The sequence below is a fragment of the Zootoca vivipara genome, chromosome 1 (genome assembly GCF_963506605.1).
Source record: "Zootoca vivipara chromosome 1, rZooViv1.1, whole genome shotgun sequence".
Classification (NCBI taxonomy): Eukaryota; Metazoa; Chordata; class Lepidosauria; order Squamata; family Lacertidae; genus Zootoca; species Zootoca vivipara.
In genome coordinates, this window is record NC_083276.1 from 132,724,492 (window position 1) to 132,739,635 (window position 15,144).

Consider the following 15,144-nt stretch of genomic DNA (forward strand, 5'->3'; position numbering starts at 1 on the left):
AGCCCCTGAGAGCTAGCGGAGTTGAGTTGCGGGAGCCATTTTGGACAATAACATTGCCTCTGAGAAAGCGAAGCCTTGAGTCCCCTGTCTGCCAGTGGCAGGTTCTTCCAAAGAAAACCTAAGATTGATGTAAAAAAGTAAGTAACTCCTATTGGACTTTAAGAAAAAATTCGGAAAATAATTTGGAATAAATAGGAAGAGATTAAAAAAAAAACGGAAGTCGATCTCTTCCTAATGGACAATCAGGAAGCGTAATTAATATCCCAAAGCCGAAAGGGATTAATTGATTGTAGAATCCGAGAGAAAGAAAGACTTTGCAAACCCTTTCCAGCCCTCGGAGCCGGCACCCCTTGAGGTTCAGCAAGAATAAGGGGGAAAGTGCTTTGACAGCTGTCAAAAGCTGTCAAAGCTGTCAAAAGAACAGAAAGATCTATAAACTTGCAGTTAAATGACACAATTTGTTATAAGAAGAAGTTAAAGTTGAAATAATTGGAATTACGATTGGATGCATGGGAAAGTGAAAGTCAATGAGAAGAAACAGCCAAAATGGAGGCGACCGTGAGGAATGGAAATTTCCAGGGCCTTTTGTCTCCTAATCTCCTGTCTGCTTGTGGTTAAGAGAAAAAATGAATACAACATATTCACCAGCCTTCCAGGAGGCGGTGCTGAACTATTTGCAAATTCTGAAAGACATCAACAAGAGACTGCAACATTCCAGCACACCATGTTTAGAGACTGTGGCTCAAGATCAGGACTTAGAGGATAACTCTGAATGCGAGATTAAGTCAGAGAAAAAAGACACAGAGAACAATGCTGAAACTGATGTGGATTACAAAAAACATGTTCTGGATGATGCACAACAAGGATTTCAAAAGAAAGAAGATGTGGTTTTTGAGCAACAAAGTGAAATGAAGATGCAAGAAAAGGAGGAACCTGGAGGGAATGAAATTTGGAGATGTGCGATTGAGGGGTGGGAAATGCAGAAGGGGGGGGGACAGAGGTACGGAGGTGCAAATGGGAAAGATGTGGTGTGGGGTGAGAGCTTAGTTAAGAGGAATTTATGTTGGTTGAATAACGGTTTCTGAAATTTTGGCTTGTTAAAGGAAATGCTGACCCAATTGGGGGAAAGACACCGAGGGGGGGGGGGAGGAGAACGCTTAAAAGTATAATGTTAAGATGCTGATTAGAGAAATGATTGTACATAAAAATTGAGTTTTCTCGAGGGAGGAAGAGGAATGGCCGAGGGAAGAAATTTTAGATTTGTATTAAACAAATTTGTGTTAGATTGGTGTCTGGGCAGAGAGCTGCCTTTCTTCCTCTCTTGGCTCAGAGACACCTGGTGGCAGGGGGTGCTTTGAGGGGGGGAGGAGGAGGTGGAGGGAAACCCAGACATAAAAATGGACATCCTTTGGAAGGCCGCACCCCACGGGTTCCTCTTGTGGCAGGAGGGGACCCGTGGGGAGGCGGCACGAAGAAGGAGGAGAATAAAGTGAGTATTTTTAGGAAAAGATTTTGAATTAAGTATAGAAAATCCGCTATAATCAAAATAAGAAATTAAGAAGTCCAGGAAGAAGAGTCTCGAGGAAGTCACAAAATACAATGTTAAGAAAATAAGAATATAAAAAATATGTGTTTGTTTGTGTGTGTATGTTGAAGAATTAGCTGGGGGAAATCTGAACCTCAGTACTCCTCCATCCCAGTCCTCCTGGTGGCAGGGGGGGTGGGGGGGAGGAGGGGGGAGGACAAACTCAGCTTTAAAAATGGACCACCTTCGACTCTCAACGCCTACGGGTCTCACTGGTGGCAGAAGTGGACCTGTGGGGGGAGGGAGGGCAGAAGGATGGAATATACATTGTGTGTTTTGTTTTGTCTTGTTTATATTAAAATCAATAAAAATTATTTTTTAAAAAAACAATTTGGCTGAGACAATCACAGAAAAACATGAGCTGTCACGGATTTGTACCTTTGTTCCCAATATCCCAAATTGCATTTCATTCTACACTTTACTATCTCTATGCCCACTTTTTTATCTCTATGGGCTCCACAGGCTTAGGAGGGAACACCATGACGACTATGGGGTTGCGGTGCTCATCTCACTCTATAGACCAAGGGAACTGGTGTTTGACTGCTGACAGCGCCCAGGTCTTGCACTATTTGTTCTTGCACTATTTGTGAAGCCAGTTGTTCACTTCCCCTATTTTTCCCTCTCCCTGGGCCACGTCGTTCAACTGGGAGGACATATGAGATGACAATTTGTGCATTTAATTGCTTCAACTTCCTGCCCAGAGCCTCATAATCACTTTTGATCTTCTGGAGGCTATGGCTTGCAGTGTCATTGGTTCCCACATGGACCAAAAGGAAGGGGTATTTGTCAGTGGGTTTTATGATTCCTTGCAGCCGTTCTGCCACATCTTGGATCTTAGCCCCAGGGAGACAGCACACCTCTCGAGACGTCTTATCAGTCCCACAAATCACTGCTTCTGTAACCCTCAGCAGGGAATCCCCTATCACCAGGGCCGGAGCGTTAATATAGGTGAACTAGGCATTCGCCTAGAGCGCCAAAATGAAGGGGGCGCTGGCCAGCCTGCCCCCGAGCCTCTGGAAGCCGGCAGGAGAAGGAGGAGGCTTGCTGCGTTGCGAGCCTCCTGGCTGCCTGGGGTGGCAAGCCTACAGAGGGCAGCGGCACCCCAAGCAGACCACTTAGCAACAGCAGCACTCAGGGCAGAACGGGCTTCACCTGCTGGAGCTAGGATCTAAGAAGCTTAGTTGTGCGCGGGCAGCCCCCTTCCCAAAAAACCATGCGCACACACCTCGAAACCAACATGGTTCTCACACCAAGAAGGGAGGGAGGAGCTAAACTGGCCTCATTTGTCTGCGCTAAGTTTGTCCCACACGTGAAGAATTGCAGCGGCCTGCACAGGCGCGCAGGAGATCTCCAAAAGGAAGCGGACACAGCGGTCTGTGAGAGCTTTACGGCGCCATTAGATGCCCATTAGTCTTCAAGTCGCCACAGGGAGGGCTAAACACACATGCAGCCCTTCCTCCGCCCCCTGCCTCCATTCCTCCTCCTCAGCTCTCGAAAGGAAACGGTGCTTCGTCACTTCCCTCCCTCCCGCCGTTTTCCTTCCGCCCTCTTTGCGCCCTCCGCCCAGCTCGCCCAGCCGCGTCCCTCTCCTTGTCTGTCACGCAAGTCTCCGCTGCGGACGCCCAGCCCCTGGCAGGACTTGACTGGGTAGATGGCGAGGCTGGACACGGCGGCCATGGTTGCCGAGGAAGGACAGTGTCGCAGGTGGGAGAACTTTAACCCGAGGTGGGACTAGACCGGGCCATGCCTCCCTTAGCCTGGTTCCTTTGCCAGCTTCTCGCTTGGCAGGCGCCATCGCTGCAGGCGCCCCCGCCTTTATCCAGACGCTAGACATCTATGGCAGCTGGCATTGCGTTCTTGTGCACACCTACTCAAAAGTAAGCCCCACTGAGTTCAATGAGACTTACTCCTGGGTAAGTGCAATGCCTTTCCCCCCTGGGGAGATGCATTCCCCTAAACATTTTGTGAATCTGAGTTTGGTCTCATTGAGGGGCAGTATTTCAATATGAGTACAGTAGTAAAATGAGAGTACCCCTAAACATTTTTTAATAAAAAAAGCACTGGGTAAATTCTTATGGGATTGCAACCCGAGCGTTTGCATGTGTGCTTACTTCCACCATTGGGTTTCTTTGCAACCCAGAGAGCTGGGTTTTTTGGGAGGGAGGTAACACCCCCCTCCCAACACACACACACCCTGATGAAAGAATAGAAAAACTCCACTTGCAGGACTCAACATGAAAAAGTTATTAGGCAGAGACCTTTTAAAAAAAAATTAATGAGTTTTCACTCTTTGTGTTGGAACACTTTGCCACTTTCCTTTCAGCTCAGCCAGTATATCAAATTATATATCATGGTACCCACACTGATGGAAGGGACTTAGATGCCTAATTCTGTCACCTTCCCAAATCCACACATTCTTTCACTACAAATGCCAGGAGAGGGAGGCTAAAGACAGTCCATCTCTCTCCTAGTTCCCCTTTGGCACTAAAGGCAGCTCCCATATAGGTGCTATCTATTTTTTCCAGTTGGGTAATAATAATAATAATAACAACAATAACAATAATAATTTTATTTATACCCCACCCTCCCCAGCCAAAACCGGGCTTAGGGAGGCTAACACTAGATATAAAACAATTGATCCGGGCTCCATGCAATCAGAGAGGACTTTTCGGAGCCAAACAGTCAATAGCCCTGGTTAACTCCACATTCCAGCGGGCCACCAGGGAACCTTTTATCACCACCTGCCCCTTACAATTCCAGTGGCTGCTCCCTGTTTCTCTTCATCTTCATGGCATGAGTCTTAACCGGTGCTCGGTGTTCTGTGCTTTTCATTTTCATTCTTCCTATAATACATCTGTGTTTGAAATATGATTGGCCGGGGGGGGGGGGCAGAAGGTGATCTTGCCTAGGGCGCAAAAAACCCTAGCACCAGCCCTGCCTATCACCACTACAGGCCTCCTCATAGACTTGGTCGGGATTCTTCCATGTGCTGTCCCTTCCAAGGTCACCTGCATATTCCCGGAGGGCTGCTCGTCTTCATATTTCTGATCAACTGTGATGAGGGAGAGATCTACAAATGGAGTCTGTTCTTTGTCTTCCATAAAAAAATTCCTTCAGTAGCACCTTAAAGACCAACTAAGTTTTTATTTTGGTATGAGCTTTCGTGTGCATGCACACTTCTTCAGATACAGTGAAATGGAAGTTTCCAGGCACTTATGTAGAGAAGGGGTGGGGAGGGGAGGGGATGGGGAGGGGGGGATCACTCAGAAGGGTGGTGGAAATGGGTGATTGACTGACTGATAGCTGTTGATGACCGGAAACGACTGCAAATGGTTTTGCATGAAAAAGCAAGGGTGGAGATGGCTGAAGATCGCTTATCATGTATAATGAGATAAGAACCCGATATCTCTGTTCAAACCAGGTCCCTCCATGGTTTTGAGCTTGGTGATAAGTTGCAATTCAGCAACTTCTCTTTCCAGTCTATTTCTGAAATTCTTTTGTAGTAAGACAGCTACTTTGAGATCTTGTATAGAATGTCCTGGGAGATTGAAGTGTTCTCCTATTGGTTTTTCTGTCTTCTGGTTCCTGATGTCAGATTTATGTCCATTTATCCTTTGGCGTAGGGTTTGGCCTGTTTGTCCAATATAGAGAGCTGAAGGGCACTGTTGGCATTTGATGGCATACACAATGTTAGAGGATGAGCAATTAAATAGTCCTGAGATGGTATGTTGGATGTTGTTGGGGCCAGTAATGGTATTGTCTGGGTGTATGTGGCAGCAAAGTTGGCATCTGGGTTTATTGCAGGCTCTGGTACCAGTGTCCATGTTAAGTCTGGTGGTTGTATTATTGTGGGTGAGGAGTTGTTTAAGATTGGGTGGCTGTCTGTAGGCAATGAAAGGTCTTCCTCCCAGAGCTTGAGAAAGGGAGCTGTCATTGTCCAGGAGAGGCTGTAGATCTCTGATGATGCGTTGTACTGTTTTAACTTGGGAGCTGTATGTGATGACTAGTGGTGTTCTGTTATTTTCTTTTTTGGGTCTGTCTTGCAGCAGGTTCTCTCTAGGTATCTGTCTGGCTCTGTTGATCTGTTGTTTAACTTCATCAGGTGGATATTTTAGTTCTAAAAAGGTTTGCTGTAGATCTCTTAGGTGAGATTCTCTGTCTGTAGAGTTGGAACAGATGCGGTTGTAACGTAAGGCCTGGCTGTATATGATGGATTGTTTGGTATGTTTGGGATGGTAGCTAGAAGCATGTAGATATGTTTGTCAGTCAGTTGGTTTTCTGTATAAGGTGGTGTCTATATGTCCATCCTGTATTTTTATAGTAGTGTCCAAAAAATGTATTTCTTGCATAGATTGGTTCATTGTTAGGTTGATGGTGGGGTGGAAGTCATTGAATGTCTGGTGGAAGGTTTCCAGGGTCTGTTGTCCATGTGTCCAGATGTCTTCCATGTTAAGGGAGAGCACTTCAAATCGATTGTGTAGTTCTAAACCCTCAGAGCGATCCCTGGGCCTTCTACGTTCCTCCAGACATCTGGGTCCTGTGTTGGGGAACTGACCTCCTCCTCAGGGATGTCCCCTGTCTCCTCCTTGGTGCAGACAGTGTGCTCTGTTGCATCCAAGAAAAGCTCCAGCTCTTTAATTCTCTGGAGTGTAGATACACAGGCCTGAAGTTGCTGGATGTTGTCTTCTAGTAGGGCAACCAACTTGCAATTGCTGCAGGTGTAGCTGCCTACATCCTTTGGCAAGAATACAAACATTGCGCAGGAATTAATACAATACAAGTTATATAAACCAATGTGTTTTTGGTTTTAAATATTGCTTTTGTACTTTCCACATATTGCCACTAAAATCCTTGACTAATTAAGATGATTTGAGTATACTATTTACATGATTGCTAAGCAAGGGGTTTGTCTCTATAGCAACAACTATATGCAAAAGGCTCCTTCCCTATTAAAATTAATCCTCTGGGATTCAGATGCTGTACTGGGAATATAACAAAGACATTATTTTATGTTTAGATTGGCTTGACATGGTCCACAATCTTATTTATATAAATTGAAATTTAAAATTTCTACAATGAACTGGTGGGTAGTTTCATATCTTCCTTGTTTAATAAAGCCTACAATAATGTATTAATTAAACATTATTTTACATCTCATGTGGGACAATGGACGAGGGCTGCCTGAAACCGCTACAGATAAGCAGACAGCTTCTGTTAGTAATATCACTTTTTCAATTCACCAGCTTTTTAAATCCTTCCCATTACATGTGAAACATGATACAAATCTAATTATCATTATCATTATCCATTTCCAATAGCATCTCTGGGAACTGCAGAAGAGATTGCCAGTTAAAGATGAAATAGTACACAATAAAAGGCATTTTATGAAGGAAGTGTGCTGTGATTTTATTGGTGCAATACTTTTCGGCATTACCCACAGAACTTCAAATTTGGATCTACATGTACACGTGTGACTATAAGACTTGCTGATGAAGACTCTCCGAAACAGGGCCCTGTCCTGGTATATATACTTCATCTGACATATAAACTTCTATAAATAAATCCAACCACAGAAGAGACTATTTGAAACTATTGCATCATTTGAACAATCAACAGGGATATAGTATTACGCCAGCCTGAGTTCTTGCCTTACCACTATTTGTTTGTGACCTTCAGTCAAGAACTCCCATTTCTTTATTTATTCATTAAGGAGATAAAGAACTACATAACTTTTAGAAGACACCTGAAGGCAGCCCTGGAGCAGAAGGTTTTTAATGTTTGATATTTTACTATGTTTTATACGTGCTGTAAGCTGCCCAGAGTGGCTGGAGAAACCCAGCCAGTTGGGTGGGGTATAAATAATAAAGTTGTTGTTGTTGTTGTTGTTGTTACACCCAATACTCCCAGAGCTCTTCCAAGCCCTAATTTCCTCACAGCACCTTCAAAACACACACACACACACCCTGCAAGCCCTCGCAGTTTGCCACAGACTCCTCTCTCTCCCACTCCTACAACCTCTCTGTCCACTGCTGCTGCCAATCCCAGAGTCAAGGGGGGTGGAGAGGTGGAAGCCTTTCTCCCCTCCACCTGGCAGAAGGAAGTGTGCATTTTGAAACAACAAATCAAGAATGCAAAGACTTGCCTGGGCTGCCTGCCTGCCTGGCTGCTTCCTCTGCTGGAGCACCTGCCCATCCCCCCCCGCCACACACATACATACATACATATATAATTTTATTTGTAGGCCACCTTTCCACAGTTCAAATGATGCTCAAGGCAGCTTACAATATGAAAAATAATACATAACTACAACATAACTATTGCTACTTTTACAATAAATTAAACATTTAAAAAATCCATAACCAAACGGAATAATTTCCACATAAATCACAACAAAATCTAAAACAAATATACAAAAAACGAACATCAGCAACCCCCCACCCACAAACAGCACCCCTACCAATGAGTCTATTCAGCAGACTCAGTTTTTGTAGCTGGAGTCAGTCACGACCCCACCCCCACCCTGGCCAGGCGGCAAAGGGTTGCTAGGCAGGGAACAAGGCTCACAGCCAAGGATGTCACATTAACTCAGGCGAAGCACCCACTTGCTCAGCCCCTGGGCTTCCCTTGCCCAGCTGTGCATCCTGCAAGTGAAGAAGGGAGCAGGTGGGGTGGGGGGGATGACAAGAGGGGGAAGAGAGGAAGGCCTGCCTGCTTTGCTCGCTTGCTTGCTCCACTTGCTGTTATGCTGCAGTTTGCAGGGCCACCTACTGGCAACCAGGCATACGGTAGCATTACAAAAATGTTATATAGTAAGAAATGAGAAGGTCATGTTCTCATGTCTTTGCTGCTACCTTTTGTTTCTGGGCTGACACTCACAGCCTCACTTATATTCTGGAGATTTGAATTGTTTCCTATGAGGCAGCAATCATTCTCCACTACAGAAGAACAACTTAAAAACAAACTAAAAGTATAGAAAATTGATGTTTCTTTCTACTCTTCTGCCGGTACAGAAATTTGAGACTCAGTATGCACTGTACTTTTAAGGCACATTCAAGGCACATTCTTTCCCTCAATGAATTCTGGACAGTTTCTGAAGGCTTGCTAGGAATTGTATCTCTGTGAAAGGTAGAATATAGTATCCAGAATTCTTTGAGGAAAAGATTTTGCTTCAAATGTACAAATATGCCATGTACACAGAGTCTGACTGCAAGTCACATGCTCAAGCTGTCTCATCTCTCACTTCACTTGACAATTTGGAAGCCCAATTTATACAGGATATTGGCTGCAGCTAAAGTCCTGACAGGGAATAATTCCAAACGCATCAAGCAAAAGCACCAATGGACATGCAGCATCAGCCATCAGTGGTCCAGAAAACTTGTTCACCACCCTAGTTCTCAACCATAACTATCTATATAATATTAAGTAATTATTTACTCAGAACAGGGGTTGAAACAGCCTCAAATAGATTACAATGCATTACATTTAAAACAAAAGGATTAAAACACAACAATAAATAGTGCTGTGCAAAAGCAATACAGACATTCAATATATAAGAGGAAGAAATATAGAACAATTTTTTTTCATTTATCATAAAACAGCAATCTATGTTAATCCCCCCACAAAAAATTGTTATAATGATATAGCAAGTAGAAGAAGGTGGCAAAAATTGTCATACTGGATCAAAGCTCTTTCACCAGTAATGACAAGCCAGATAACAAGGCAAAAGTCCCCAATCAGGTTTTGAGGAAGGGACAGAGCTATAACTGCTCTAGAACCAACATCTGGAAATCTCAGAGTTCCTAGTTTCATCATTCTTCATATCAGCCCTTTGTGGCTAACAAGTTGCCCTCTCTTGGCTCAAGTTAAGTAAATCTTGTTTATTTCTTTACTGAGGAAGCAATCAAATTTATTTGAGGAAATAAGCTAGCAGGAAGAGGAATAAAAAATCCTGAAATGGTAATGCTAGGTGCATTGTCAATGTATGGATTTAAAGGATTTAGAAAACTGTGTAAAAAGATATGGATAGTATAAATAGTACAGTGGTGCCTCGCAAGACAAATTTAATTCGTTCTGTGAGTCAATTCGTTTTGCGAAAAATCCGTCTTGCGAATCCCATAGGAATGCATTGAATTTTTTATTTTATTTTTACCCATAGGAAAGCATTAATTGAATTTCAATGCATTCCTATGGGAAACCATGATTCGCTAGACGAATTTTTCACAAAACGAATTCGTCTTGTGAGGCAACCTCCGATCACAAAACCCATTTGTCTAGCAAAAAAATCGTCTAGCAGGGCATGCGTCTAGCGAGGTACCACTGTATAGTGGGAAAGATTGGAAGTTATAGATTTTAAACTGTTAGTCAATTGGATAACGTATTAATAATGTTTCTTTGTATTAATTTTTTCTTATTGTTATGTTATTCTCTTGTTCGATTTGTTATTTATGTTATTTATGTATGTGTATAATACTAATAAAGATAATATTAAAATGGAGGTTGGTAGTGCAGGGTTCTTTTATTTAACAATCTTTCTTTAATGCAGCAGCTTTGAAGCATTAAGGTTCAGTTTACAATGTGACAGCATCTTCTAAAGTAGGCTTTAAAGATAAAATCTTCTACAGTTGGTGCTGCCCAGGACTCTTCCTGCTGTGAGTGCCCACAGGCCCTGTCCCTGCCTCCTTCCACGTGGTCTAGGGCGGGGCCTGGAGGGCCTCATAAGGACTGCTGCCGCTGCTCTGCTGCTGGTACTGCCCAGGGGAACTTAGAACAGCACAGAGTTCTTTTTAAAATGTTTTTTAATGTTTTTTAATGTTTTTCATTTTCTTTGGTGTGGTAGGTGGGAGGGATTTTTAGTTGAGTTTGGGGATGTGTTTAATTTTGTTATATTTGTAATTTTTACTGCTCTTGGTTTTTATTGTGGTTTTTGTGGTTTTCTTTTGTTCTGTTTTTTTGCTGTTTTTTGCTGTTATTTTACTGAGGTTTTATTTTGTTTTTAAAGGGAGGGGTTAGGGCTGCCTGGGAGGGGGATCCCAGCCAGCAAAATGGCTGGGGCAGATTCCACAGGGGGGGATGCACTGGGACAAGCAATCTCAGTGGTCATGGGTAGGAGGAGGAGTTACGCTAAGACCAGACCATGTCATTACCGAGGAGGCAGGTTTAGTCGTTGTTTGAGGACTATCCCTGCCTCCGGGTCTGGTCCTGACCGGACGAATACTGGAATCGGCAAGGGATACCCACATGACCTGAAGGTGCTCCTGTGCAATGCCAGGTCAATGATGAACAAGACCACTGCCATCCACGACGTGATTGTGGATGGAGGATTTGACCTGGAATGTGTGACAGAGACCTGGTTGGATGAAGCACATGGGCCTGTCCTTGCCACTGCTTGTCCACCAGGTTTCTCTTATGCACAGCAACCCAGGCCATCTGGGCAGGGAGGGGGGGTTGCAGTGATTTTTAGGAAGTCATTAGTTTGCACCAGGCATCCTATTGGTAAGACCGAGTTTTCTGAGTGCATGTTCTGGAAGGTGGGCAATAGGGGCAGTACAGGATTCCTTTTGGTGTACCGACCTCCCCACTGCACCAAGGATTCCCTGCCCGAGCTGCTTCAGGTCGTGTCGGATGTGCTCTTGGAGATACCTAGCTTGGTTGTCTTAGGGGATTTTAACATCCATGCCGACACGACCTTACAAGGAGCCGCTTGGGACTTCGTGGAAAGCATGGCCTCCATGGGGCTGTCCCTGAATAAGTCTGGCCCAACTCATAGCCGCGGACATGCCTTGGACCTGGTGTTTACCTCTATGGATGTTGGTGATCTGACATTAAGTAAAAGTGAAACAAAAGAAGTGCCATGGTCAGACCACTTTCTGGTGCAACTGGACTTCTCCGCAACCCTTCCCCTCTGCAGGGAGGTGGGACCAATTCGGATGGTCCACCCCCGCTACTTAATGGATCCAATTGGCTTCCAGAGAGTGGTAGGGGATGTTTTATCCCATGTTGATGGTCTTTCAGCTGATTCCCTGGTGGCCCGCTGGAATGCAGAGCTAACCAGGGCTATTGACTGCCTGGCTCCGAAGCACCCTCTCAGATTGCATGGAACCCGGACAGCCCCATGGTTTTCCTCAGAGCTGAGGGTGATGAAACAGTCGTTGAGATGGCTAGAGCGCCGGTGGCGAAAAACTAATTCTGAATCAGACCGGATACAGGCTAGAGCTGAACTTCGAGCCTACCAAGTGGCAATGGCGATGGTGAAGAGGACCTTCTTCACCGTTTCCATCGCATCTGCAGAAAACAGTAGCAGGAGACTCTTTCAGGTGGTTCGCGGTTTAGAGGAACCACCTGCTCCATCCGGGCCCAGTACGGGCCACATGATCTCCTGCAATGATTTTGCAAAGTTTTTTACAAATAAAGTCGCTCAGATTCGGGAAGAGGTAGACTCCACCGTGGGAGCACGGCCGGGGCGGGGGAGTGCTAGAGTCCTGTCTAGTCAAGTTGTGTGGGATCAATTCCAATCTGTTACCTCCGAGGATGTGGACAGGCTGCTTGGATGAGTGAAACCAACCACCTGTCTCCTTGATCCCTGCCCATCCTGGCTTATTATAAAAGCTAGCCGGGAAGGGCTAGGCGATGGGCTTTGCGGGTTGGTGAATGCTTATCTCTGTGAGGGAGCCTTCCCAGACCCGCTAAAAGAGGCGGTTATTAAACCACTTCTTAAAAAACCATCTTTAGATGCGGCCAATATGGCCAACTATCGCCCAGTCTCAAATCTTCCATTCCTGGGCAAGGTGATTGAGCGAGTGGTTGCTGAACAACTCCAGGCACGCCTGGAAGAAGCGGACCATTTGGATCCCTTCCAGTCGGGATTCAGGCCTCATCATGGGACTGAAACTGCCTTGGTCGCACTGGTTGATGATCTCCGGCTGGCTAGAGACAAAGGTGAGAGCTGTTTCCTAGTTCTGCTGGATCTCTCAGCGGCTTTTGACACCATCGACCATAACATCATTCTGGACCGTCTAGAGGGCTTGGGAGCTGGGGGCACTGTCATGCAGTGGTTCCGCTGCTTCCTCCTGGGCCGTGTTCAGAAAGTGGTGGGGGGGGTGAGTGTTCAGACCCCTGGGCCCTCACTTGTGGGGTGCCTCAGGGTTCTGTCCTCTCCCCCATGCTTTTTAACATCTACATGCAGCCTCTGGGAGAGATCATCAGGGGGTTTGGGCTGGGTGTTCATCAGTATGCGGATGATACCCAGCTCTACCTCTCTTTCAAATCAGAACCAGTGAAGGCGGTGAAGGTCCTGTGTGAGTGCTTGGAGGCGGTCGGAGGTTGGATGGTGGCTAACAGATAGAGATTGAATCCTGACAGGACAGAGGTACTGTTTGTGGGGGGACAGGAGGCGGGCAGGTGTGGAGGACTCCCTGGTCCTGAATGGGGTAACTGTGCAGGGTCCAGGTGCGCAGCCTGGGTGTCATTTTGGACTCACAGCTGTCCATGGAGGCACAGGTCAATTCTGTGTCCAGGGCAGCTGTTTATCAGCTCCATCTGGTACGCAGGCTGAGTCCCTACCTGCCCACGGACTGTCTCGCCAGAGTGGTGCATGCTCTAGTTATCTCCCGCTTGGACTACTGCAATGCGCTCTACGTGGGGCTACCTTTGAAGGTGACCCGGAAACTACAACTAACCCAGAATGCGGCAGCTAGACTGGTGACTGGGAGCGGCCGCCGAGACCACATAACACCGGTCCTGAAAGACCTGCATTGGCTCCCAGTACGTTTCCGAGCACAATTCAAAGTGTTGGTGTTGACCTTTAAAGCCCTAAACGGCCTCGGTCCAGTATACCTGAAGGAGCGTCTTCACCCCCATCGTTCTGCCCGGACACTGAGATCCAGCGCCGAGGGCCTTCTGGCGGTTCCCTCGCTACAAGAAGCCAAGTCACAGGGAACCAGGCAGAGGGCCTTCTCGGTGGTGGCACCCACCCTGTGGAATGCCCTCCCACCAGAGGTCAAAGAGAACAACAACTACCAGACCTTTAGAAGGCATCTGAAGGCAGGCCTGTTTAGGGAAGCTTTTAATGTTTGATTTCTGTATTTTAATGTTTTGTTGGAAGCCGCCCAGAGTGGCTGGGGGAACCTGGTCAGATGGGCGGGGTATAAATAATAAATTATTATTATTATTACAGTGGAACCTTGGGATATGTACCGTCTTCCATATGAACGCTTCATTATTATTATTTAAGGAAGTTTTTAATGCTTGAGTGGCTGGGGTTAGGGTTAGGATGTATTTAAATAATATAAAAAAGAAACTCAATAAAATGTTATATCAATAAAATGTTATATCATCGGTATTTAATTTAATCTTTAAATGCCATTAGATAAGGATACACACACTTCCGGTCTGCCGCGCCGGAGAAAGAAGACGCAGGGACTGCGAGTATATATAAAATAGTATATATAAAATAGCATCAGCATTATTTTTTTTGCTGTTGCATCATACCAGGGTCCCCAAACTAAGGCCCGGGGGTCAGATGCGGCCCAATCGCCTTCTAAATCTGGCCTGCAGACGGTCCGGGAATCAGCATGTTTCTACATGAGTAGAATGTGTCCTTTTATTTAAAATGCATCTCTAGGTTATTTCTGGGGCATAGGAATTTGTTCATATTTTTTTTCAAAATATAGTCCGGCCCCCCACAAGGTCTGAGGGACAGTGGACAGTGCTGAAAAAGTTTGCTGACCCCTGCATCACACTGTTGACTCATATTAAGACCCCTAGATCAGGCATAGGCAACCTTGGCTCCCCAGATGTTACAGCTCCCATGATACCGAGCTAATAGGGCCAGTGGTCAGGGATCATGGGAGTCGTGGTTCCAAAACACCTGGAGAGCCAAGGTTGCCTATGCCCGCCCTAGATCCTTTTCGCATGTACCGCTAGTAAGCCAGGTGTCTTCCATCTTATATTTGTGCATCTGGTTCTTCCTAAATGCAGAACCTTACATTTGTCCCTATTGAAATTCATTTTGTTAGCTTAAGCCCAATTCTCCAATCTGTTATGGTCATTTTGAATTCTGATTCTATTCTCTGTGGCATTAGTTATCCTTACCAGCCCCTCACTCTGGATCACTTTGGCTACCCCTTCCATCTGGGTGCCTGCAGCTGAGCTCCTGGATCACTTTCAACCTCTGCAGCATCTCATCAGGCAGGGTTCTCGCCTCACATGGAGTCACACTTTCCTCTCTAAGGAGGCTTCTCATTCGCTCTGCTTGCAGCTGCTCTATTTTATCAAGCCTCTGGCTCTGCTGTTACTTCAGTTCATCAAGCTGCTGGCATTTGTCTTGCTCCATTTTGTCAAGCAGGGGTCTCTTCTGCTCTGTCATAAGATTTATCTGTTCCAGAAGTGCTGCTGTTCCTCTCTCCATTTCAGCTGAGGCACAGTTTGCTCACAGGTTCCCCTATGGGAAACATGTATCCAACTTCTAACACCAGTGTTGCATGCCACTCCAATCCCTGAGTGGTGTGAGATTCCAGGTGGTTACCCAGGATTCGGTTTCCTTAGAATATGTGACAGTAGAG